Source organism: Enhydra lutris, unplaced genomic scaffold, assembly GCF_002288905.1.
Source record: "Enhydra lutris kenyoni isolate GAN:26980312 unplaced genomic scaffold, ASM228890v2 scaffoldscaffold35, whole genome shotgun sequence".
Lineage (NCBI taxonomy): Eukaryota > Metazoa > Chordata > Mammalia > Carnivora > Mustelidae > Enhydra > Enhydra lutris.
In genome coordinates this window covers 13,907,125-13,933,885 of record NW_019154119.1, presented here as the reverse complement: position 1 = coordinate 13,933,885, position 26,761 = coordinate 13,907,125, and positions in this window count along the sequence as shown.

Here is a 26,761-nt window from a genome sequence, read left to right as displayed (position 1 = left end):
CTGAGCCTGAGCCTTCTCCACACCCAGCTATGGCTACGTGTGCTCAGTGAGCAGCAGAAGCACCCCTGGAGAGGAGACAGTGCATGCTAGTGTTTTCTGCAGCTCCTCTCCTGGCCTGTCTGAAGGAGTCTAATTGGATGCAGCTGGATTATCCCAGCACTCTGAACTTGAATTTGCTTGAGAAAGGTGGGAAAATCTATTCCTGTTGCATTTGGAGCCCCTGGGCCACGGAGACTCCTGGGATAATGACGGGGAATCTCTCTGAAGTCACTGAGCGCAACTGCCCAGCTGCCGGGACTCAGCCGTATGACAGTGAAGTCATGCCTCAAGAACGCCTGCAGATCACACTTATCTCCAGCTGGAGACACTGCGAATAAAAATTAAGAAGAAGAAGAATAGTAATAATTTGTAGCATCACTTACTTCCCCAAATATTTCCCTTAGTATTATCTGTCGATCGACCATATTAACTCTGCTCTGAAAACAAGATGTTTTTAGACGAGGGTACACACACGGGAGGGGGTAAGATGGTGGGAAGAGCATGATTTGGGGTAGAAATTCAGCTCTGTGAGTTACCAATAGTTAGACCTTAGGCAAGTCACTTAAAATATCTCGGCCTCTGTTTCAGCTGGTTACAAGTGAGTATGTAGAAAAGTACACCATATACTGAAACAAGACATTATAAAAGATGTGATCAGGTGGTAATGAAATTAGAGTTTTTCTTTACTGTGTTTTTTTGTTTTGTTTTGTTTTTTGTTATTTTGTTTTGTTTTGTTTTTGGTAGGTAAGAAATTATACAACTATGAGAATAGTGTTTACTATTATACAATAGTCATATACAAATAGTCATATACAAATATATATGTATATATAAAATATATATATATACATATATACATATATACATATATATGTATATATAAAAATATATACATATACATATACATATACAATAGTCATATACAAATATGAGAATGTGTTTCTTTCCAAGCTGTTCCTTTAAGAGGGAAGAAAGCTTATTCCTCTGGTATGGCAATCCTCAGAACACTTTTGATTTCAAGAAGAATGGCTTATTTATGAAACACTTGACTTTGTACGATGCGATTTTTATAGTCACATTCTTTTGTGTTTATTTATTCGTATCCCCATCGGTAAGTCACTCCATTTATCTACTTACCTTGTCTTTGAATGATTTTTGGCTCTTTACAAAAATCAAATCTCAAAGTTCAAAGATTTGGCATCAGTGAAGAAATAGTAAATTCTCTTCCTCCACATCTTAAATTAGTCCCTTTCATATTGTGAGCAATAACCATGCAAAGATTCTATCTTTCCTAGTAATCTGCTCTATAGGAGATAGAATTTACATTAATTCAATGCCTAATGGATGTCATGCTCTATGTTAGGTGTATAACACACATACCTGATTTTATCACCATAATAATATTGGAATTTGGTAGTGTTAGACACCAAAACATAGATATTTTAACTTCTCTCACCCACCAGATCAATAGGGAGCTGGAATTAGACCCCAATTCTCTCTGAGTTCAAAGTTTGCACTCTCCTTCCACCGTACCTGACTTCTCCATCTGTGTAGGAATATAACCAACCTCATCATTTTGTAGACAGACATCCCTTCTCTATTTGTTCATTCAACTGCATTTGTTAACCCCTTCCGTGAATGTGGTCCTGAAGCTGGCCTACGAGACACCCAGATCTCTATGAGACACACGGACTTCTCTGACTCCATATCTCCAAAGTGTCCCATTTCCCCAGTGACTCAAAATAAGTACCATGACAGCGTCATACCTTTAATGATTGCTGGAACTGAACGTGATGCAAGATCAATTCCTTACATGCCACAAATCAATAATGCTTTGTCCTCGGACTAACCATAATGACACTATAACTGGACCCAGGTAAGACCAAAAAGATCTAGTTCAGAACTTACATCCTTGTTACCTTTCATCCTAGATGCATATAGATGTATGTAATTTTGGAAAGTTGTGCCAAAACAAAGGTATCTCAAACTGTGTTTGCCCTTGGGCTTTCATTAATATTGAAGATGTAATTCTGCGGATCAAAAGTAATACAATTTATCTCCCACCTTGAGCCAAAGTGGAATAACAGGACTAGAATTACCTTCTCACTTGAAAAAAATAAAAGTCAGACTAACAAAATACATGAGAAAATGGTTTACAAGTGTACGTCAGGCAACAAAAGACAGGGATCAGTAAGAGACAGAAAACAAATGACTTTAAGACTTATATAAAGATACAGTTATCAAGATAGCATGGTATTAATGCAAGTATAGAAAGACAGATCGATAGAACAGAACAGAGTCCAGAAATTAACCCACACAGAGTTGGATAATGGATTTTCAACAAAGATGCAGAAGCGATTCAGAAGGAAAAGGATAGTCTTTCCAATAAATGACGCTGCAGAAATTTGATGCTCACATGCAAAAATAAAATAAGATAAGCTTAGATCTATGTCTTGCACCATCTACAAAAATAGCTCAAAGTAGATTACTGACTTACATTCAAAAGCTAAAACTATAAACTTCTAGAAGAAAACCTTTGTGAGCTTGACTTGAACAAAGCTATGACATTAAAAACAGGATCTATAAAATAACAAATTGATAAGTTGGACTTCATCAAAATTTAAAACTCTTGCTCTTTGAAAGACCCAGTTAATAAAATAAAAAGAAAAACCCAGGAATGGAGAAGAAAATTTACAAAGTACATATCTGGCAAATGACTTGTATCCAGAATATGTAACAAACCTTCAAAACTCAATATGTACCACACAACTCGAGCAAAGTATTTGAATGGCTCTTGGCTGAAGAAGGTAAGAGCACATGGAAAATAAGCTCTGTATCATTAATCATTAAGGGAATGCAAATTAAAATCATAGTGAGGCACCATTACACCCCTTTATTAAAACTGTTAAAATTAGAAAAAACGACCATATCAAGTGTCAGTGAGGACATGAATCTCTTATACACTGCTGGTGTGAGGTCAAATGGCTAAACCACGTTAGGAGGTGGTATCATAGGTACATCTACCATTTGACCCATTCTACTCCTACTTACCGCTCCAAGAGAAAGGAAAGCATATGTCCATACAAAGAGATGTTCAAAAATTTTCATGGCAGCTTTATTCGCAATAGATCAAAAGAGGAAATAATCCTAATGCCATTAACAGGTGAATGGATAAACAAATTGTGGTATATTCATACAATGGAATGAAAAGGACCAAAATATTGCTATGCTATGGATTAATGTGAAAATAATGATGCCAGTGGAGAGAACGTAGCGTAAGGAGTGTATGCCGTGTGATTCCATTTAGTTACTATTCTGAGAACCGTGAATGAACATACAGCCAGAGGAAGCATGGCAGTGTAGGGGTGCAGAGAAGCAGGAAGGAGGAGTCTGGGTGGCTTAGCTGGGTAAGCATCTGCCTTCAGCTCAGGTCTTGCTCCCAGGGTTCTGGGATGGAGCCCTGCATCCAGCCCTGAATACGGCTCCACATCCAGCCCCACATGGGGCTCCACATCAGGCTCAGCTTCTTCCCCTTCCTTTGTCCTTCCCTCCACTCTCTCTCTCAAATAAATGGAGAGAATCTTTTTTAAAAAGAGAAAAAGAGAGAAGCAGGAAAGAGTGATGACAAACAGGCACAAGGAAACTTTGGGGGGTGATGGATATGGTCATTATTTTGACTGCAGTGACGGTTTCATGAGCATATACATCGGCAAGAACTTATCAAATTCTTTGTTGTAAATACATTTGCTTAGCTTGTTGTAAATAAAAATACTTAGTATGGTTTTTAAGAACAGTTCTACTTAGAAGTGCAATCAATCTTTTAAAAATCACATTTCCCAAGGACTAAAAAAGTTTTTTTTCTGAAGAAATATTGATTAAATTCATAGCCACAGGCTATGAATGTGAGGCAGTGACGCTTGTCCTGGTTGGTATCACAGCTAGACAGCCTGAAGGAAAAACAGTGACAGCTCAGCCAAACAGAACTCAGTAGAGTGGAAAGTCCCACCAAACCCAAGTGTCCCTCATAACTATTTTACAGTGGGAGGAAAGGCAGCTCTTTTTAGTTCCTTAGTGTGTATTTTTCAAAACTTGGAAGACCCTGCTCTCTTCCAAAACCACACAGGTGAAACTGACCTAAGGGTAGATGGGCAGAACAGGAAGCTACAGAAATGGAAAAGCTGCAATAAATCCAACTATCAACTAAAACCAGAGGGAAAGATGGAAGCGTTTTGCTTCCTTTAGCCACATGATTTGGTGGTTCCCATTGGAGGTGCAGAAGGGCTTCGATATTTGATCATGGGGTGGGGCACTTAGGTTGGAAAGGCCGGGGAGTCCCCATCCTACCAAGCCAGACTCAGGGCAGAAATAAAACCAAACCCTGGTACTTGCTTCTTTCCTGTGTCTCTGCATATTCCTCCAACACTGAGAGATATCAGCAAGCCTTACGCTACCCAAGGCAGGCTTCACAACACCAGGGTCCTGTTCTCTATCTTTCACTTTTTCCAACTTCTCCTTCTTGACCCTGGACAGTTCTGTTTTACACTTTCTTGGTTGCTCTTTTCCTTTTCTCCTTCCTTACTTTCCTTCTTCCTTATACTCTGCTTTAAAAGGTCTTTGAACAAAGCAGAAAATACATAAATTAAATCTATGAAGATCACTTTGTCAGTAAGGATTTGCTAAGTGGCTCCCATGTCCCCAGAAACTATGATAGGCCCCGAGGGGTGGGGATGGGGAGCAAGGGAAGAACAAGTCCCTTAAAAAACTTACTGTAAACTGAAGGGACAAGTTTGAACCGATGCAAGATGACCACATGTGCTAGAAGCAAATATATATATATAAATCAGTGCTGGCGAGAGCCCATTGGAAAGGGCCAACAGCTTTGCCCCTTGAGCATCCAGGGAAGAAAATAGCATTTCAGTTGGACTTTGAAGAAAGAGTAGGAGTTCATCAGTCCAAAAAGAGGATGGTTAGAAAAAATGGGGGCATTTTGCAGCCACACAAACACAAAAGCAGATAGTGGTAAGTGGAAATTTCTATGATTCACAGTAAGAAATACACTCTGGTTGGAATGGGGCATGAGGATGGACTTCTGGCTGGAGCAGCCCTGGTATGCCAAGTAAATGCCTACTCAGTCTAGGGCCTGTGCAAGCTGCCAGCTCAGGGACCCTAGTTTGTTTTTCTCCCGGAAAGGGGAGAGGGGTTGTCTTACTTACCTCTAATCTTGGCTCTAACTCTGGGATCTATAACACTTGCATGTGTCAGCAATGGAATCTCTGGTCTTTCTGGTACATGCGTGCACCCATCAGCCTCGCAAGCTCATTGTATCTTTCAAGAGTATGAATGATAAACCATCTCTCTCACACATAAACAGAATTTACAAGCAAATCTCTCCCCTGAAGTCAAAGCAGGTTTTGGCCCAAAGCCTGGCCGGTAGGTGTAGTCAAGGATAAAGAGAGGTGACCTAAAAGTGAATATTTTCAACAAACAGTGCAGTGAAACGAAATAGATTTGACATCCACACACTTCTGCCAGCCCCGTTAAATGTGGATCCCAATGCAACAGGCATATAATAGAACTGTTCACCCCAAGTGTCCCCCCTCACCCTTGTTCTCCGGGAGGGTACATGACAGTAGATGATTCAGCAGAAGACCTACCAGGAACTGCAATCTGGTCAACAGCTTTATCTCTGGTTTGTGCCTACTTTCAATGCCCCATCCTGTGGGCTCAAGCTCCAGCCTTCCCTGCTAGGGTGCAGACTGGCACGTGGTAGAATTGGGATTCCCAACTTCCACTGGATAGAAGAGAAACCTTCTTAGAGGCTTCAGGAGTGGATTCCAGACCAAGTCTTGAAGAGAACCGAAGCCTCTTAGTGTCACGGTAGCTTCTAGGAATCGGTGTGAGAAAGATAGAAAAGCAGGGGTCAGGGAATCAGTGAAGAAATTCCCATTCTGCTCTTTCCTGGCCGAACAATGCTGAGCAGGATGGTTTCCTACCCTGCATCTCCTCTTCAAATGGGAATAAAAATATCTAGCAGAAAGCATCGCCGGAAAGACGGGAGGTAACGCATGGGAAGGGCTTGGCAACTCAGCTCTCACCGAGCGAGTCCAGGATAACGCATCCACCGCATGAAGACTAGCTTGTGTTTCTCTGGTGACATATAGTAAAGGCATATATCATGTGGAGTTAGGATTACAAAACAAATTTAGATAGAAAGTGACATACAGTCAAACTGCTTTTGACAATCACTTACGGAGTTCTCACAGCAAGGACCAGCATTATCCTTAATAACTCCCACACAGTCAACATAACCAGTGTTTTGTTTTGTTGTTTCTGACCCAGGAACGTAACAGATTACCACTTGATTTGGTTTGACCACCAGATAGAGTAACTGGTTTATGTTTTAAGACAATATTCTACCCAGTTGTTTTTCAAGAGGCATGCAGACAAGATGAGGCGCATTCGGGGTGGTATGGCCGTAGGCATGCAATGAAGGCAGCTAGCGGAAAGAAGAGCAGATTCTTTGTTTCCTCATCTGCCAAAGGATAACAATTCCTTATTAGATGCCTGTCCTCCTTACAACTTTATTGTGAGGGTCAAATAAGAAAACGTGAGAAGAAAAACGTTTTAGACTATAAGACACTCGCTAGTGAAAAATACGAAACAGATCTCTCTTTATGTGGTTGATGGGGGCACCCCAGAAATTCCAGATGACAATAAAAAAGATGATCTGAAGATTTGAAATGCAATGGGTGCTACAAGTCACCTTTCATGATGGCTCAAATTCAACTCTGTAAACAAAGGCCTGGGGGATTTAAAGACGCCCCATCTGATTGCAGATATCCAAGTATGATTTTGCCTAAGGAAAATGGAACTGGACTGTTTGTACTGAATTCTTCCACATGGGCAGAGAATTATCTGCCTGCAGATTGGAGTCAAAGAGAATGGAAGAGCAAGGTCAAGTTAATGTAACACAAATCACCTCTAGCTGATTAAAAAAAAGAAAAGCATAGAGATCTGTTCTTATCTCTTGAAGCTACCTTTTTTATCTCATGTCTAATCTGTAGGGCTTTGTTTTTGTTTTTTGACATATAATAAATCCACATGCATCTTAGGTAAGAGAGTTTTAAAATCACTGCCAATGAGGCGATGTTAATGGAGTTGTCACTAACTGAACATTCACCAACTTGGACTTAACTGTTCACATGGTTTTCGCTTCTGTATCTAGAACTCTATACAATAGAATTACCATGTGCCAAGTAATTCCACTACTGGGTATTAACCCAAAGAAAACAAAAACACTAATTCAAAAAGATACACACACACACTATGTTTTTTTACAGCATTATTCGCAGTAACCAAGTTGTGGAAGCAACTCAAGTGTCCATCCAAAGAAGAACAGATAAAGAAGATGTGGCGTGTGTATCTATACAATGAAATATTGTCACTTGCAACGGCATCTGGGATCTAGAGGTTATGATAAGCCAGTCAGAGAACGACAAACGTCATATGATTTTGCTCATGTGGGGAATTTAAGAAACAAATGAGCAAAGGAAAAAAAAAAAAAGACCAACAAAAAATTAGATTCTTCACTAGAGAGAATAAACGAGGGGAGAGGGGATGGGTGAACCAGGTGAAGGGCATTAAGATTACACTTAGTGTGATGAGTGCTGAGTCAACTACGGAACTGCTGAATCACTATACTGTACACCTGAGACCAATAGAAAACCGTATGTTAACTACACTGGAGTGTAAAATGAATAAATAAGCATTTCAAAACATGGCTCTTTCAATAAGTCTAAAATGAAAATTGGGAGTGATAAAGAAGCATCGAGTTACCATATAATGACTGCATTTCCCCCTCCTCCTGCTCCTCCTCCTGCTTCCTGGTGGTTCATAAGATGATGGTGTTTCCTGTACTTGGTGTGTCTAGGTAAGATGAGATGCAAGCAGTCCTACAGAGGGGATGTAGCTGAATTACACTACGTTTGAAGATTCTCCAATGTCCTCCTCAGCTTGGTTCTAGGCGCGAGGAACAGCTTCTCATTACAATCTAGCTTCCCCAGCACCTGTCATTAAATGGAGAGACTAGAGGAACAGTAGACGTGAGGGAGTTTCTCAGCATACACCAGATGCAAGAGAGCCTGGTTTATGCTTCTGTTGCATGAAGACTTGATTGGCTGGTTTGAGAACCCTGAGTCTGATCACTAAAGGGTGCTTCGGCAAAATGCAACGTCTCAGCTGGGAAATCTGTACAAAGGATGCCAAACCACGGTGATCTCATCTCATTCTGTCCCAGTACAAGTCTGTGCCTAGGCAGCCAGCCTGGCTCCTACAGGAGGACACCGCTGTCCCCTCTCTGTCTGTCTCTTTCTCTGCCTATCCACTCCTGTCCCAGCACCTAGTGTGACCTCCTTGCACTGACTCTCCATTACTTGTCAGTGTTGCACTCTTCTTGCAGACCTGGTCCTTGCCCTCCCCTGCTCTGGTGGCAGGAGGTCTGGCTCCATCTCCATTTCCCAGGTCCTTGTGCAGCTGTTTCAGCTTGGGTTCAACCAACACGAGGGGATGCTAAGAGATGGGAGGCTGAGAAGGGCAAAGCCAGAGCATTTTTTTTTCCCTTTTCTCTGTCTCAAAATCTGTCCCCAGCAGCAGCAGCACCTTCTGTCTGCTCTGTGTCTTCAGCTCCCCCAGGGAAGCTCATCCTGGATTCAGCTCCTGCCAGGTGACCCCAGGTGACCCCAGTCCTCTGGGTTGGGGTTGCACCACCTCCTCTCTTTGTCTTTCCAGCAGAGGAGCGAAAGCAGTTTACTGCCATCCTAATTTCTGTATTGCTTCTCTGGGATCTGGTAGGCTTGTCAGGCTTTGTCCCTGTACAACCAGCTTCCAGTAACACGTGCATCTGTACCCTGATGTAATTATGAACTGTTGGAAGTCAAGAACCCCACCCCATATCTTTGTGCACATACATCTGGGTGGGTACTTGGTAAATTATCATCCAATTGAATTGAAAATTCCCTGGCATTGAAACTTTATGTGACCTCTAGGAAAACTAAAAAACTGATTGGCCTGACAAGTCATTCTTTTATTTAGCGTTGCTTCCTTTTTACGTTTCTAATTCTTAATTGTAGTAAAAGACATGTATTATAACGTTTACCATCATAAGCATTTAAGTGAGAAGTCTTTCACTTTAAGTGGAGACTTTTCTTCTATGGTTAAACCAAGACTTGGTTTAAGAAAACCCCAAGGTCATGCCTTTCCCAGGAGCACAGGTGTCTGTAAAATCATGACCTTTGAAACCACCACTGAAGCCTACCTGAACACCTAGTAGGGACCTTAAAGAGAGGACTTACAGCCTTTACCACTAATCTCCACGATGCCTAGTACCAGTCCCATTTTACAGATCAGCGAATCAAGGTTCAGAGATGATGGCTAAGTACTCCAAGTTCACACACTTAGTGTATAACTGAGTCAACATGTAATTCAGTAAGTCTCCTACTTGAAAAACTATTAAGAATCAAGTCTTTGTTACAAATGGAAAGCCCAAGGCCCATACCAAGATAATCTAATTTAGCACATCAGAAGTTTATTCACACCCTGGTTTCTGATACAGGTGGTTCCTCAGTCACACCCTGAGAACTACTGCACTGGAACGTAAGGAAAATGTATCTGTGTTAAATGAATTTCTTGATGCATTCCCAGACCCTAGCCAAGGCCCTGGTTCTTAACCAATGATCAATAAGTAATTGCAGAATTGATAAATGAAAGAATGAGTGAACGTTAACTTAGCCATTTCTTTTTTAATTTAAATCCTAAACATTTTCTATTACTATTAGCTCGCTCTCATTTTAGACCCCACGCCAATGCTTATTCATTTATTAACTCATCTGGTGAGTTTTTGATTAACTCTTACCATATAATTTGTCAATGCTAGATCCTGGGGAATGTACAAACATTCATCAAATATTCAAGACATAGGCTCTATCCCTCAGAGAGTTTCAATTATTTTAATGGAAGGGACCAAGCAAGTAAGGACAACAGAGATCTATAATAGCATGTTAAATGGATATTATCATAGATCTCCATGCTGCAAATGAATTAGGACCACAAAGAAGGGAGTGACCCATTTTACCTCGAGGAACGAGGTTAGAGAAAGATCCCACAGAAAAGGCAGTGCCCATGATAGATCTCAACAGACAGATGTCTGTCGGTCACATGTAGGATGGGCGGTAGCCTTGCCATGTGTAGGTACAGCTTAAGAAGCCCCTAGAGATGCAATTGGCTGTGCAGAGCTTGGGATTCCAAGTGTGAATCTCACACACCCACAGATACATAAAACCATCTAATGCAAAATCATTTAAATAGTAGAAATAGCAAAAAGATTGCCTTATCAGGGGCGCCTGGGTGGCTCAGTGGGTTAAAGCCTCTGTCCTCAGCTCAGGTCATGATCCCAGGGTCCTGGGATCGAGCCCCACATCGGGCTCTCTGCTCGGCAGGGAGCCTGCTTCCTCCCTCTCTCTCTGCCTGCCTCTGTGCCTACTTGTGATCTCTGCCTGTCAAATACATAAATAAAATCTTAAAAAGAAAAAAAAAGTTTGCCCTGTCAGTTTTGGTTGAGAGGGAGGACAATTCCTCTGTTACAAACTATCCCTTTCCTCTCCCTGCTCCAAAGACTTACAGGAGTCTCCCCTTATCCACTCTTCTGCTTTTTATGGTCTCAATTACCCACAAGCAGATGACTCCTTCTGGACACTATGTCACAACACCTATGTCATTCACTTCACTTCATCTCATCACCAACGCATTTTTATCAAGTCATCAAAAAAGGATGAACACTGGACAATAAGATATTTTGAGAGACAGAGACCACTTCTGTGTAAATCCTCTTACAGTATATTGTCACAATTGTTCTCTCTTACTATTAAGGTTGTTAATTTCTTACTGTGCCTGACTTATAAACTAAACTTCTTCCTAGGTATGTATGTATAGGAAAAAAAAAAAAAGACACATTACATATGACGTTTGGTACTATCCATGTCTCAGACATCCACGGGGAGTCTTGGAGCATCCTCTCCAAGGATAACGAGGGGCTACTGTGCAAAGTTGAAGGGGTAGAGGGTCCTTTGGTTATTTAAACGTTAAGTAAGTAAGTAGTTAAAGCTGGGATTCTAGGTCAGGGGTGGCTAAGCCCAAAGGCCGGACTCTCAGTCACAATATTCGCTCCATCTTCCAAGCAACCGGAGAGTAAGGGACGTAGGGAAACAAGACTCTTGTTCCAGCTTTTCCAGTATGTGGTCCCTGGGCTCTGCTTCAATGCAAATTCAAACATTCATCTAGTGAAAATCACGTGGATGACCTTAAGTTAGATGTTTTTTATCCTCGTCACCTCATTTTGTCCTCAGCGTGTTTTTGAATATTGTATGGTTTCCTTCATTCTATAGGTGGGAAAACCAGAGCTCAGAAGTAAAATGGCTTGTCCAGGATCACCCAGCTAGTAAGCAGCTCACCTCCACCTGTGGCAGAACTGGAACTGCTTGTCATTCTTTTCTCCTGATGCCGAATCTGATGATGCCAGGAATATCGGGATAACAACATACACTGGTAGACCACCTAGAGCTATAAAGTAGTTTAGCCACGCCTCACTTCCCTCTGCAACAGGATGCGTTATCCCCTCCTATAGCAAAAATTATCAAAAATTAAATGTGAGTTGAGTTGGCAAGTCACACAGCCAAGAAACAGCTGGGCTTCTTAACTTCACTCACCTCTTACTTTAGCCTGATATTTCATTTCCATATTTGGAAGAAATCCATTTATTTCTGGATTATCTTTATGTCCCCAGAGTAATATTTCAAGTATAACCATTTAATATGGAAAACTATTTTTGTTCATTCTGGAGTTAAAAAAAAGCAGGGACTGGTGGTGGCAACATTTGATGGATTAAATATTAGATGAGCCACAATCCGAGATCTTGTTTTTATTCTCTTAATCTGTTAGCAACCATGACAAGTTTGACTTATTTTGAGGAAAAAAAAAAAAAAAAACATTTAAAATGGCCACAACATTAAACTTTCAAAGTATTTGCAACAACTTTTTTCTATAAGCTTTAGTCTTACTCCTTAGTATTATCACATTTGACATAATTACACACTGTAAATACCTCAAACTTGTAATGACATCCTTTCAAGAATTATTACTAATTATTATACTTGACATGACAAATTAAACATATTGTTTGACGTAATTATACTAAATAATTCAAAATGCTAATTATGCTTAGAAATAGCAATTAGCATAATTAAGTTAAAAAAATAAGCTACTGTAAATTTTGCTACTGATTCAGTATCACAAACTGGAATTTTCTAGATTTTAATGAAGATTGACAGATGTGACTTATAAAATTATATCTTTAATCAAAATGATGAGACATTTTCAATGGCTTCAAGAGCCCTGGAAGAGACGGTAGGAGAATAAAAGCTTGGTGGCTAGGGACTGACTGAAGGGCCAAGTATTTAGAGGTAGCCGGACTGGAGTGTGAGTTCCCACCTGGTCACTGCTGACTGGGTAACTCCAGTCTAGAGATGCAGTGTTTTGAAATATTTGTCTTTTCCTCTACAATTAGGCATTCTATTTGCCTCTACGTCTGGTGTAAATACTAGGATATTGAAGAAATTTTAGCACCCTTGTGCTCATTGCAACACTATTTCCATCAGTCAAGATATGGAAATTACTTTAGTGTCCATCAAAGGATGAATGGATAAAGAAAATGTGGCACATTCACACAATGGAATATAATTCAGTCATAAAAAAGAAGGAAATTTTGCCACATGACAACATGGATGAGCCTTGAGAACATTGTGCCAAGGGAAATAAGCCAGTCACAGAAGGACAAATATCATACAAGTCGATGCATACAAGGCATCTAAGACAGCAAATGCATAGACTCTAAGAATGGAATAGTGGTTGCCAGAGGCTAGGGGAGGGGGAAATGGAGATTCACCAGTCAATAGGCATATAGTTTCAGTTCAGGGAAATAAATAAGTTATAGAGATCTACTGTGTAGCATAAGCCTATAGTCAACAATAATGTATTGTATGTTTAGTAATTCAAAGAGAGTATTTCTCATATCAAGTATTATTACCACAGCAAAAGATTTTTTTTTTTTTAAGAATAACCTAAGGATGTAAAGATATAAAGTGCCTGATACAGTGCATGACCCCTAGGAAGGGCTCAATAAGCTCAGGTCTCCTGAATCTTGCTCATTATAGATATAGACATAGATATAGATATACACAGTTAAGAATTGATGGTCTGAGAGGCACCTGGGTGGCTTCTTGGTTAAGCGTCTGACACTTGGTTTCAGTTCAAGTCATGATCTCAGGGTCATAGGAGGAAGCACGGGGTTGGGATCCACGCTCAGTGCTGAGTGTACTTGAGTTTCTCTCTCTCCCTCTCCCTCTGCCTCTCTCCTCTCTCTCTCTCTCTCTCTCTCTCTAAAATAAATAAATAAATCTTTAAAAGGAAAAAGAATCAATGATCTGAAACAGAAAGCAAACAATCTCTAATTTGTAGATTTGTGAGGACGTGGGGAGGTGATATTTGTAAACGTGTGACTACTAGAGTGTCTGACACACAGCTCTGCACAAATGATAGTTTATCTTCCCTCTTAAATAGATTTTTAAACTTGAAGCGGGATCGTTTCGTAAGAGCCCAAGGTTAGTGAGTAAGTTAATACAGGATTTGAACTCAAGTCTCTCTGCATTATGCTGTTCTGCCATGAAGGGGGTTGCGTGGCCACGCCCCCCACCCAACCGCCCGTCAAGGCCACCCTGCCTCTTTCTCTTCTGGGTGTGTTCCATTGTCCTCTGTCCTGGCTCTAGCCACCCACAGGACTGCACTTCACAGACAATGTGGGGAACATATTCAAGCTGCCAGCCCTGTGGGAAGGTGATTAACACGTACACTCCTAATGCCAAATCAGCAACCCTGGGATGTCAAAGTTGGAGAGCCAGACACCACTTTTATTTGAATCTTGACAACTTTCTCCATATTTGTAAAACACTATGATAAAATAACTTTTTGTCTAGGTGAGACAGCTTATCAGACATTTCATCAGGGAAGAACGACTGTCAAAGGCACTCATTTTTTTTTCCCCCAAGATAAAAAGACACAGAGGCAGAATCTTGTAGGATATAAATGAGCTGACTGGCAGGAACTCACTCCCAGAGGAGGTTGGAGAAGGTCCTATCAGCTCAGGAGCTGGAGGCATTAGGTTCATCTTGGCTTCTGCTCCAGGTCAGTTAGTGAGCCGGGAATGAAAGGTTGGACCATTCAACCTACCTGAGACCTTGAACTCCACAATGCAGATGGGTTTCTGCAGCCGAAGTGAGAGAAGAACAAAACAACATGAGCACACATTTTTAAAGCCCAACAATGTACAAGTTGACTTTTGCTCAGCACAGTGTCTTAGAGAGGGACGAGGTGAGGTTATTATACTGTTGAAAAGACACATTTCTGACAAGTTATCCCAGGGACACAGCATGGAAAACATGGTGCAGAATAAGAATCAGGAGAAATGATTTAAATCCTAAGAAAGAGATATGGTGATTTAATCCATTAATCTTTAAATGAATCCTCTAGGTATCTTTTACTCACTACTGACAGAGATGCAAAGGTGTGTGTGTGTGTGTGTGTGTGTGTGTGTGTGTTACAGTTCCCAGCCTGCAAGGAGATGATGGGATGATGGATTGGGAAGGACCCAGTTTCAGAGACAGATGGGATGGGACATTGGCTTTTTCCACTTCTGCTGGGTGACCTTGGGAACGTTTCTTAACTTCTCTCAGTCTGAAGTTACTCAACTATAAAATGAATGAGGGTCAGAGGAATGGTGTCTATGGCACAGAGTTGTTAGCATCATGCTGGAGGCCCTTCCACAAGACTCATTTTGGTTCCATTTCCTCATAAGCCCTATCGTTCACACAGCAGCTTAAGCAAATATACTTGGTATTTATTCTTTGCCCATTTCCAATGCAGAAACCCACCTTTTCTGGTGTCTGTGCATAACTACGTGAAATGTCCCAATTACAGAAATGTTAAATGTAGAACATAGAATCTGGAGGCAGAAAATTCAAGTTTTAGTGTGGCTTTGCCAATTACATGGCAGGTGGCCATGGAAGCCTCACTAATCTTCCCTGAGTTGGAGCCCATTATTTGTAGAATGTCAGACTATTAGCACACGGTGGGAGAGAAGAAGCCTGGGCACAAAGGTAGAAGACAGGACAGACCATGATATGACTCTAGCTGGGACAAACAGAGGCACCGGGGGTGGAGACAAGATGTCACAGCAGGGAAGAATTCTGAAAGAAGATCAGGCAACAGCCCATTGATTGTTGTAGGGACCTGGGCAGAGATCAAGTTTGGTTGGCAGATCTGCATAAACAGAAACAGCAGGGAGAGAAAGTCCAATGGGAGAAAGTAGGGAATGTCTGAGGACAGACATTGGGTTTTATGTTCAATGTGCTGAGTCATGAGATAGTGGGTGCTTCATGGACGTCAATCCCTCAGGCTGGTTTAGTATCAGGGATGTAAGTGTGGATCATCTTCCCATAGGGGTGATAGCCTGAGTGAGTTCTCCACAGCAGAGAAGGAAAAATGGGGAGAGGAAAGGGGGCTGAGTTCTGGCACCCGTTGCCATGGATGTGGGCCAAATGGAGTGAGTAAAGAGTGCAGAGAAGAGTAGGATGGCAGGAATGGAGAAACAGAAAGTAACCAGAGCAGTACATTGCCACCAAAGCAGGAAAACAGAGGTTAGCAAACACAGAGGAAGGATGCGTGGAGGAAAGAACCCATGGTAAAAGCAATAGATATTTGGAAGAGGAGAGATGGAGGAAAAGGTGCCCAGGGGTGAGGGCATGGGGACACTCTGTCTGTTCTGCTCCAGCCCTTGCTCTCCACACCAGTGTCACCAGCCTGTAGGGGCTTTGCAAACTTTGTTGTCTATAGGATTTTATTCTCAAAAGGGATCCATTGCCTGATGATGATGATAATAATAATAATAATAATAAAAGGTAGAGAATAATGGGACACCGGGGTGGCTCAGTCAGTTAAGCATCTGCCTTTGGCTCAGGTCACGCTCTCAGGGTCCTAGGACTGCGTGCTGCATTGGGCTCCTTGTTTGGTGGAGAGCCTGCTTTCCCCTCTGCTTGCCACTTTCCCAGCTCGCGCATGCTCTCTTTCTCTCTCTTTGTCTCTCTGACAATTAAATAAAGTCTTAAAAAAAAAGTAGACAATTGCTATTTCAGGCAACTACTCAGTATCTACTACCTTAACCTAATTCCCATATAAATGTGCCATTTTCCTTCTCCCATGGCCACTCTTTCCTGGTTTCTCAGCCTAGTGTGGATGGCACCTCCAGTTTTCTCTGATTCCAATTCCTTCAGATTTGCCTCCTAACATTTTGTGTCATGGTTCTCCTTTGTAGCTCTGAGACAACAAAACTCTGGATGGTTTCCCCTTCTAGGTCTGAGCTGGGAAGGTAGCAGTAGACTCCACTACATCTCTAGTTCAGTGAAGAACCCACATACAGGAGGGATAAGTGTGAAGTGATATCCAGAGCATATTATTAGTATAGCAGTGCTTGAGACAAAATGGTAAGGAGGGAAAACAGGACACAGAAGCAGCAAGATGAAGGGAAATACAGGTTTGTTTTGACTGGCCTTTTCCAGATTGGAGGGAACACAAGCATGCTATACATTTGGAAAAAAATTGTCAGAGGAAATCAGGAACTTAAGTGTGTGAGAGAGCTGGAGAGAGAGCAAGCACACAGAATGCAAGAGAGAACATCAGCAGAGGGAGATCTGAGAGGAGGAAAGCCCATCTGGTAGAAGGTAGTGAGTGCTCGTTATCACTTAGAGATTGCTGAAGGAAGAAGAGGAGGACGAGGAGGGGAGGGAGTTATCTGGGAGTGGGAAGACGTTAGGTTCCTTCCCTCTCAGCCTGGGAATCTGGGTTATATCAAACACAACAGAAGCAAGGAAGAGTGGAAGGGAAGGAAGAGGCAGGGAGTTCATTGACTGCTTTGGCACTTACATCCCTTAGCCTACTTAATTACCATAGTATTAAGCCACATATATTGACGTGACTGAAAGAAGTTAAAAAACTGTCTTTAAAGTAAAGCCAGTTTGTGGTCCAACCAGGATTTGAATCTGGGTCTATCTCATTTCACAGATTACATTTTTCCATTTATTTTTTTTTCTCTCTCCCTATTTAGCTATGCTTCTCTCTCCTACCATCCACAAGTTTTTGGTTAGTGAGTTTACACAGAGTCAGGTGTTCTTCTGTGGCATCAGAAACCACCAGCCAAGAAGCGCCTTTACATTTGTTCACAATTACAAATGAATAAGAAAGTGATTTTGTTTCTTGGAATCAAAAGGAAGTATCAGTCAAAAAGTCTCTTTCTCTTAGATTTCCTTCCTTAGCCGAATGCCACCAAGTAGCCAACAGACCCAGTTCAAAATCCGAATCATCCCAGACTTCTCCTTCTCTTGCGTGAATACATCCCATTATGTCACTGTCTCTTATAACCATCCCCGCTCTCTTCTCTTGCTCTGGGTCCCCATCCTCACTTACTCTGAGGACTTGAACCTGCTTCTCCAGCTTTTTAGCTCACTGATCCTCATCTCCCCTCCCTCTCACCATTATCCTACACCATCTTAGACATCAGGATCCGTCTCGTACTCCCAAAATTCTTCTGTAGTCTCATGTCTTTGCTCATAATGGTCTCTTTGTAGAGTGACCATCCGCTCCTTTCCACCCAGGCTCACCCGGCAAACATCTATTTGGCCTTCAATGCCTGCTAAGGAGCCTTTCCTGACCTATTATCTGTACACCTGTCCCCTGAAGAATTACATTCTACTCCCTGTGCAGATTTCCATAAAAGACTCTAGATCGTACCTTTGTACTCACTTGCTGATGCATCTCCGACCTTCTCTGACCAGGGAGTACCTTGAGCCCAGCAACATTTCAATTTATTCTTGAGCCCAGGGTCAGTACTGTGTGCCAAACGGATGCATCAGTCAGTCAATCAGGACTGATTTTTGGCTGAACAACCACATTTTTTTTTTCTGGTCTGCATTGGAATTTGTCATGATGTCTTTTGGAATTAAAGCCTTTATAAACATAAACCTAAAAAAAAAAAAAAACCTCACAAGACTTTATTTTGTTTGTTTCCTTGCATGTGTTGTTCTGTCCATCAGTTTAGGTTGGAAACTGGATGGACAATTAGCATGAGAGCCCCAGTGATTACGCCCACAATCTGCAACCCTGAGTGGTGGGAAATAGAGGCCTTGGGTAGACTTCGAGTATAATCTCTTATTAGCAAATCACAGTGATTTCAAGAAAGTCACAAAGGAACTGTTTTTACTGGGAAATCACATGCTATAACTATTGAGGAAAGGAAAAAATATGTATTTTTAAATCCCACATACTAACATTATGCTTAACAATGAAATTATGTATTCAGGAAATTCTAAGCTTATACTTGGCCTCGTTGAACAGAGAGATGTTAATTTATCTGAACCTCCTGTGTATAACAACACGTCTGAAATGATAATGGCTTACAGCACTGTGCCTCTTCTCTGTTCCAGAGGCACTTACTCATGTAATCCTCACAATGGATAGGTAGCTTTCACCTGTTGAACAGAAATGGAAACTGAGGCTCTGATGTGTTCTGTGACTTGTCGGAGAACTTGCAGCGATCAGAAGAGAGCCAAGGGGTGAGCCCAGGTCTTTTCAATTCCTTCTGCTCCAGAGCTGTACCCCTTGGTGATGTATGGACCGTGAGTTACAAGGCAAATAAATCAACTTAGAGGTTAGTATGAAATCATTTCCATAATTACCAAAAAACCTGATAGAACCTCCTTGACTGTCTTTGAAACGCTTCAATAAGTCCTTCAAAAAAGTATTTTTACATGAAGGAAAAAAGGAGTGAAATAAAGCTTAAGACACAAGCTACTCTGGTTCTAGTCCTGGCTTTGATGACAATAACTTCACTGTTTGACCTTGAAGGGTCATTTTTTTCAAACTTGATCCAAGTCAAATGAGGTGTTTGGGCTTACTAATTTGAAAAGTACACTTGTCTCTAACTACTTATGTTGTGGGAAAACAGATGGCAAGACTAAAGAAAAGAAGATTTAGGATATCCTCTTAATAATGACCAATTCTTATACAAAGAAGGATGCTCAGGCAAGGTTACTGACAGCTGACCAAGCCCCAGAATGCACCAATATTCATTTTTTAAGGATTTTATTTATTTATTTGACAGAGAGAGATCACAAGTAGGCAGAGAGGCAGACAGATAGAGAGGGGGATGCAGGCTCTCTGCTCAGCCCCCGATGCGGGGCTCGATCCCAGGACCCTGAGATCATGATCTGAGCTGAAGGCAGAGGCTTTAACCCACTGAGCCACCCAGGCACCCAACAATATTCATTTTTACAGTGACCATCTACTCTAATTAAGGAATGAGTTATCCATTCTTGTATGTTTACTTGGGTTTAATTTTTCAAGAAATTTGTCTTCTTGTGGATGCTTTACACATATCTGATGTGTCTTAGCCTCTATTAATACATGGGTAGTATAAATTGGTGGTCTCAGGAGAACATTAGAACAAAGTAAGGGACATTGTGCTAAAAGAAGCAGAATTAATGGCATATATCAGTGATTAACACCTCAGCCCAGCTGAGGCAGGAGGAAGAGTGCTGGTAAGGCTCCTACGAGTCACTGACTCCGTGAGAGTTGACATCCTTTCATTACATATTTTGTCCAATAATCAAATCCCTTCTTCCTTTAAAGACAAGAATGTTGTGAATGTTGTCTTTCTGCTTGACAAATGCCAAGGAGACGTGAATCCACGGAGCCCAGGACCTCAGTGGAGAGTATTTTGAATTGTCCCATACTGACCCTGACATCACGTTTAGAGTTTTCTCCTTAGTACTATACACCACAATTTCTACTTACTGGGGAAGGCAAGCCCTGCTCGTTTCCATAAAGCATCCCTTTCTGATCTTAGTTACAAACTCAACAGCTCTCTCTGGTCCTGGTTTTGATAATAATTTATTCAATTCCTATTAATTCAATGACTTCATCTTTAAGCAAGATCTGTGGGTCAAGAGCTTGATTCAGTGCATGTGGACAACATGTTCCAAATGCCAGGCTGTTCTGGGCACTAGAGATTCAGGGGTAAGCAAACACACAATCTCTTACCCTTGAGGTTTTTTCCAGCTAATAGCGAAGACAAGTATGTAAAAAGCAAACGTTATTTAATGTGATATGCACTATAATAAAAAGAGAGTGCATGGCACAGTGAGCCCTAAGAGAAGGGTGGCCTAATTCAGAGTAAGAGAAGGTTGAGTCAGCAGAGACTATGGTATGTGATGCCAAACAACTAAAATCTTAGCAACTTATAATACGCCTGGATTTTGGACTCAGTTCACTTGACTGTCACAGACTGATTTAGGGCTGCTCCACACCATCTTTATTCTGGAATGCAGGCTGGAGATGCATCCCCTGCCTGAGACATGTGGACCTCTCGCCACAGGACAAGTGATAGAATGGCGTATGGGTCAGAAGTGCCCCTTGTCACTTCCTGCTACCTTTTAAAGCAAATCACGTGGCCAAGACTGACAGCCAGGTTTAGATTAAATGCTCCACATGAGCGACCGAAAAAGAAAAGGCATTTAATATTTTGAAAAATAATGCAACCTACCTCGGTGGGGGGGGGGGGGATGGCTGTTATGTATTATGGCTAGAGGATAAGGTGAGATGAAGGGTTGGTGAGAAAAGAGAATTGATATTAAGGCAGAAAATGGATTATGAGGGATTTTGTTGTACAAAGAAGGTTGGGCCAGGAATGATTATTAAATTGATAAGTCTACCTGGAAGTGAGGGAAAGGGATAGGATAGTCAAATCCTGTCTGTGTTGTGCAAAATGGTCTATTAGCAGTACACTGCTGGCCGGAGCAGAGAAAGAGATCACCTCTGAAGAGGTGATGGGAGTATGAGTTTGGGAAGTGAGGCGGAATTGGAAAGGAAAAGAGAGCCATGGGAAATTGAGAAGGGTCTTTGGCTGCATTGCATAAGGACCAGACCGGTGGAGAGAACACAATTCTTTTTTTCCTTTTTCCATGACATGATATGTTACTACTAATAAAATGTCTGCTTTATTTGCAAATTACAACAGAGGAAAGACAATAAATACTCCACGTCAGACTCTGTGAGGCCCCAGAGGCTCTGAAGAGGCTTTGACTCAGTGAAGCTCTCGCAGGTGCAGTATCAACAGGGAGAGATGAAAAACAAAATCCAGACCTGTCCTGGAATCACAGATGTGCTCCAAGATTGGCCCGCTTGTTCGCACAGCACCTCACAATGCACGGAGCAGGTCTGGGAAGGCTGTGGGGGCTCCTCTGGAGGAAGACAGACCTGAAATTCAGTCCCAGTTGTCCTACTTACAGGCCGGTAGACCTGGGGCAATTTACTTCATTTCCTTGAGCCAATTTCCTCATCTAAAAGGAAGGAAAGAGGGGGAGGGAAGGAGGGAAATAAAGAAGAAAGGAAGGTATAGTAATCAAGATTCCCCAGGGAAACAGACCAGCAGGGGAGAGAGAGAGGGATCTGTTTTAAGGAACTGGATCCCGTGATTACAGACTCCTGGCAAATGTAAAATTTGATGGAGTAGGCCTGCAGGCCGGACACGCAGGTGGGAGCTGCAAGTTGAACTTCAAAGGCGATCTGCTGGCAGAATTCCTTCTTGTTCAAGGGAGGCCAATCTTTCGTTCGGCTCAAGTCTTCACCTGATTGGACAAGGCCAGTCGACCCTCTGCAGGGCAATCGGCTTCAATCCAAGTTCAGCCATCTACATGTGAATCTCATCTAAGAAAACACCTTCACAGAAACATGCAGAATAATTTTGGACCAAACATCTGGGCTCTGCAGCTCAGCCAAGCCGACACATCAAATTAACCTTCACAGAAGGGAAAGGAAAAGAAAGAAAGAGAAGAAAAAGAAAAGGAAGAGGACATGTGCTCTTCTGTGGGGAAGGCCTAGGACCTGGTAGCAGTTCACCAAAATGACACTTATTTTATTATTTTTATTATCATTATAATCATTTTTTTCCTGTTCATCCATCCTTTTGTTTGTTTGTCTTTTTGTTTGTTTTTTGTAACAAACGATGGAAGTGAGACTTGGACGCGCTGCGCACGGGCTGGCTGTGCACGGGCTGTCATTTCCCTGTCCTGTTGAGGTCATTCAACCACTGCATGTGTCTGGTCATTTATCAGACTGCGGCTACTTCGGAGATGGACAGAATACCCGGGTTTTGTATGTAACTGACGTAATTCCCTCTTCAGCAAGACCCATCAGAATGATCAGTTGAGAGTACAATTGAATTCATTTGTAAATAACAGAAACAAAAACTGACCTAGTTTCTGCTGTCCAGTGGGGCTCCAGAATCTCCTTCTCTGCTTAAGGGGAGCTAAGATGGCCAAGGGGCTTTGTTCCATGTGGACATCTCCAGTTCATTTGCTGATTTAACAGGACATTATAAACATATTATATCTTGGCTGCCTAGCATAGCGCTGGGCTTTGAAGGGACCCAGAAAAGTAGAACATGTGGCATGTCCTGAATTCTCCCAGTCTTGCCATCTTATTTATGTCTAGGCCCTAATTTTACCCTCGTTTTATTTTCAGCTGGATTAAACTTTGGGACGTATTAGCCTTCCTGATTTTTCTTTGTTTGTTTTAAATGATGGAATAGGTTGTAAGAGGACGGGGTGCTGCGGTCCTGCCGCATGGTTACACAGATGAGAAGCGGAAACATCACAGAAGAGTGGTATCGCTGTCTTGGACACGCTGTGTGCAGGGGCAGGGGCAGGCAAGCCGGAGAACCCAGCACCCAGGGGGAAGAAGGCGACTGGGGGCAGCATCGTAAAGATCCATAAAGACAGATCAATGACCACAAGCCCCTCAGGAGTGCCAGAGGGTCCAGAGCCCAAATCACATGGCTCATCGGTAGCAAAGCCGGAGCCAAACACCTGCAGACCCGGGCGTGGTGCGCTGCCCCTGACTTCCGTCCTAGTACCCCCCCCCCCCCCCCCCCAGCAGGTACAGCCCTGTCCCCGAGCTGAACTCCGGAGACAGCAGGGCAGTACTGTGGTATAAGAATACACTTTGAGTCAGAAAAGAAAGATAAGCCTTGGGTGCCAACTCTGCCACGCGTTGGGTGTGTGCTCTTAGCTAAATGACCCTCCCAGCCTCTGGAATGGGAATAGGACTGCGGACTGTGCAAGGTTCGCCCAAAGGAACGATGGCGTGACTGTATTTAAGGTGCAGCCCGCCCATCGCAGGTTACCGGGTAGGGTGCTTTTGCTTAGTGCTTTCTCACCCCCATTTACGCAGGGCATTCTTAGGGACCTGTGGAAACGAAACTTCTGCTTTACCAAGAATTCTGCTATCATCTCTCTCTCTGGACACAGTCATGCTCTTTTGATCTGAGATTGACAAAGAGGCTATTCTGAGGACTAACTAGGGAACGCATCCCGTGAGTGCCCCTCTCCCATCCACACAGTTACTGGAGCTGTAGTGTGAAGAGCAGCCAGCCTGGCCATGTGGCCTCAAACCTCTGGTACCCGTTGGCTGCTGTTGCACGTGGCAACAGCAGGGGGAGGGGAGCTGTGAAGAAGGAAGTAACTAATGGTGTCTTTGGTTTTGTTTGTGAATTCTTTGTCTTTATGTGTATGTATGTGTAAGGCAGGGCGTCTTCAGGAGTGAGGGGAGTCAGGAGGGGATAGTTGGATAGGTACTTCCTGTCTGTGTTAATTGTGATGCCTTTTTTTTTTTTTTTTTGAGAAAGGTGTAGGTGGAGACACTACTTATGCTTATTTATTTATAAATACACATATAAGAAGTGGAGACCCGGCTTCATCTCACTCCAAGTCATTTGACTCCCCTGGGGGGGATGGCTCATGCTTCTCTGGAAATTTCGCAGGATGAATTTGGAGAGGAGGTAGGCTGAAGCGCAGGACAGCACAGGCTCTGGGTTCACACAGAAACTTCCACCATAGGGAGACAAAAGCAATAAAGTAGACCCAAGGCCGCTTGCAGTGGGAATTGGGATGGTCCAGGGTTTGCCATCTCTGGATAAGGGAGCTAACAATGAGATGCTCTGTCTCATCAGACCGCCATTCCTCCAAGCTGGGGATTTACCAGAAACTTCTCTCCATGGCATAACTTCGGGCATATCACCAGCCTGCCTGTGTCTCAGGTCTTGGGGACTTTTATTCATCAGGTGAGACTAGCTTTTATCCTGCCATTGCCATGGCAGGCTTCACTGCAGCATAGAAAGTTCCCAGCACTATCCCTGACTTCGAGTGGGACTCAACAAAGGCACGTTTTGTCCCTTTAAGGAAGGACACCGCGATGGAGCCTGTGAAGAAGCTGAGAGGCAGAGAACATTTCCTGCCTACCTTCTTGCTTGCTTACCTGTGTGGTTCCCATCAACTCCATCCAAGATTTTGCCACTCCCTGGCTACACGAAGACCTAGCTGCATCCTTGCACCTTCTGAACTGCCTTTTCTTGGTTTGTAAATGGAGCTAAACGTGCAAGCTCCTGTAGGCTGGGGCTTCCTGAGTACCGGGTGTGATGTCACGCAAAGCTCACTGCCCAGCATCAGGGTGCTGAGGCTTGGTCCCCTTGTCAGGACCAAAGCACACGGCATGATACAACAAGAAATAGAGGTTTGGGATTTTGCGACTATGGGGAGAAAGTCTTTTGATTGTTACTATTTTTCAATCTAAATACAAGTATCATATGAAGGGAAAGATAAGTTGAGATGGGAGATATAGCCACTTTGGGGGAGATTTTTTGATAGTGGGGAATTAAGGTGAAGGAATATCTGAGAAAAGAGAGATAATTTAAACAATAAATAAATAAACAATACTTTTCCTAAAATTTTTCATTCTCCCCAGGATCCCAAAGAACTTCATCTGTGTCTCATTTCCTTTTTGGTTTATTATTTTTAATGCAAGTATTTCTTTCTTAACCATCAATTAAATTTTTTTTTTAATTAGAAAGTAAAGGGACACCTGGGTGGCTCAGTCAGTTAAACATTGGACTCTTGACTCTTGATCTTCGCTCAGATCTTGATATCAGGGTCGTGAGCTCAAGCCCCTTTGGGCTACACACTGGCCATGGAACCTACTTAAAGAAGAAGGAGGAGGAGGGGGAGGAGGGGGAGGAGGGGGAAGAGGGGGAGGAGGAGGTGGAGAGGGGAAGGGGAAGAAGAACTAGAAGAAGAGGAAGAAAGTAAAATAAAAAGAAGGCACTAAAACCATGGACAGTGCCACCATCTGAAAATTCATCTTGCCTTATGTATATATTCAAGTTTATATCTCAAGTGTTTTCCCGAACATGAAATTATTATTCAATTATTATTAGATAGTTATTATTCAATAACTATCAGTGTATTGATTTCTAATGTAGCTTAACATTTTTTTTACTAATTCATGAATTCTTTGAATTTTCTTTGAACTCCCTCCTGATATCTTTTATTTGATCCGTGTTATTTTGATGTTTTCCCATTGGCTTTTTCAATTTGAATTTTAAAGTTTTAGGATATGCAAAATACTTTAATATGTATATACGTAGACCTGTTTTCTTTGTGATTTTCCCCCCATTGCTATGGAAACTCTTCCCAGTCCAGTAACAATTAAATATTCAGTTAACTCATAAGTGTGCTATGGATTTAAGAATTGAATCCAACAGGAATATATTTCAGAATATGACCTGCCTGAGGTAAGAATTAATTGTAACTTTAAGAACACTCTTCGCCAAATTTATAAGTATATTTTAATGAAGAACTTACCTCCCCTTTGTTACATATCCTTGGTTACATATTAGATTCTTATCTGCAGCAGGAATCATTTGACTGCTGTGTTTTCTGCCCCATACTTTCTATTGCCAACTTTGTGCAGTCACGATACTCTTTTGTGGATGAGGGGTGCCTAGATGGCTCAATTGGTTAAGCTCTGCCTTTGGCTCAGGTCATGATCTCCAGGTCCTGGGATCAAGCCCCTCATTGGGCTCCTTGCCCGCCTTCTTGCTCAGTGGGAGCCTGCTTCCCCCTCTCCCTCTGCCAGCTACTCCCCCTGCTTGTGCACTCTCTCTGTGTGTCAAATAAGTAAATAGGAAAAATCCTTAAAAAAATTTGTGGCTGTGTAAGAAATTATTACATATGATCAACTCAAGTCCTACATCTTGCTTTTGTTTTTCAATTTCTTATCTACTCTTATTTGTTGGTTAACAAGATGAAATTCAGAAACGTGTTACCTTTTAAAAACTCTAGCATATGATATAAATTGGGTTCAATCTGTAAATTAAGGTGGAAAAGGCTGATATTTTTACAGCACAACTTATTATTATATTGTCTCAATCCTATGATCAGATCTCCCGTCTCATGTGATGAGCAGTATCCATTCCTGAAGTTCTTCCTGAATCAGTGCTTAGGGCTTCACCCAAGGGCTTAGACACTGTAAGCATTCATTACCTGTGAGATAACGCAGAGCTCCAGGAATAATGTGCTGTTTTTGTTTTTTTGATTTTGGAATTTTTTTGGCAGGAGTTCTGCTAGAATCTGTATATTCTAGGGTCTTCTGACCTCAATCCATGACAATTTCTAAT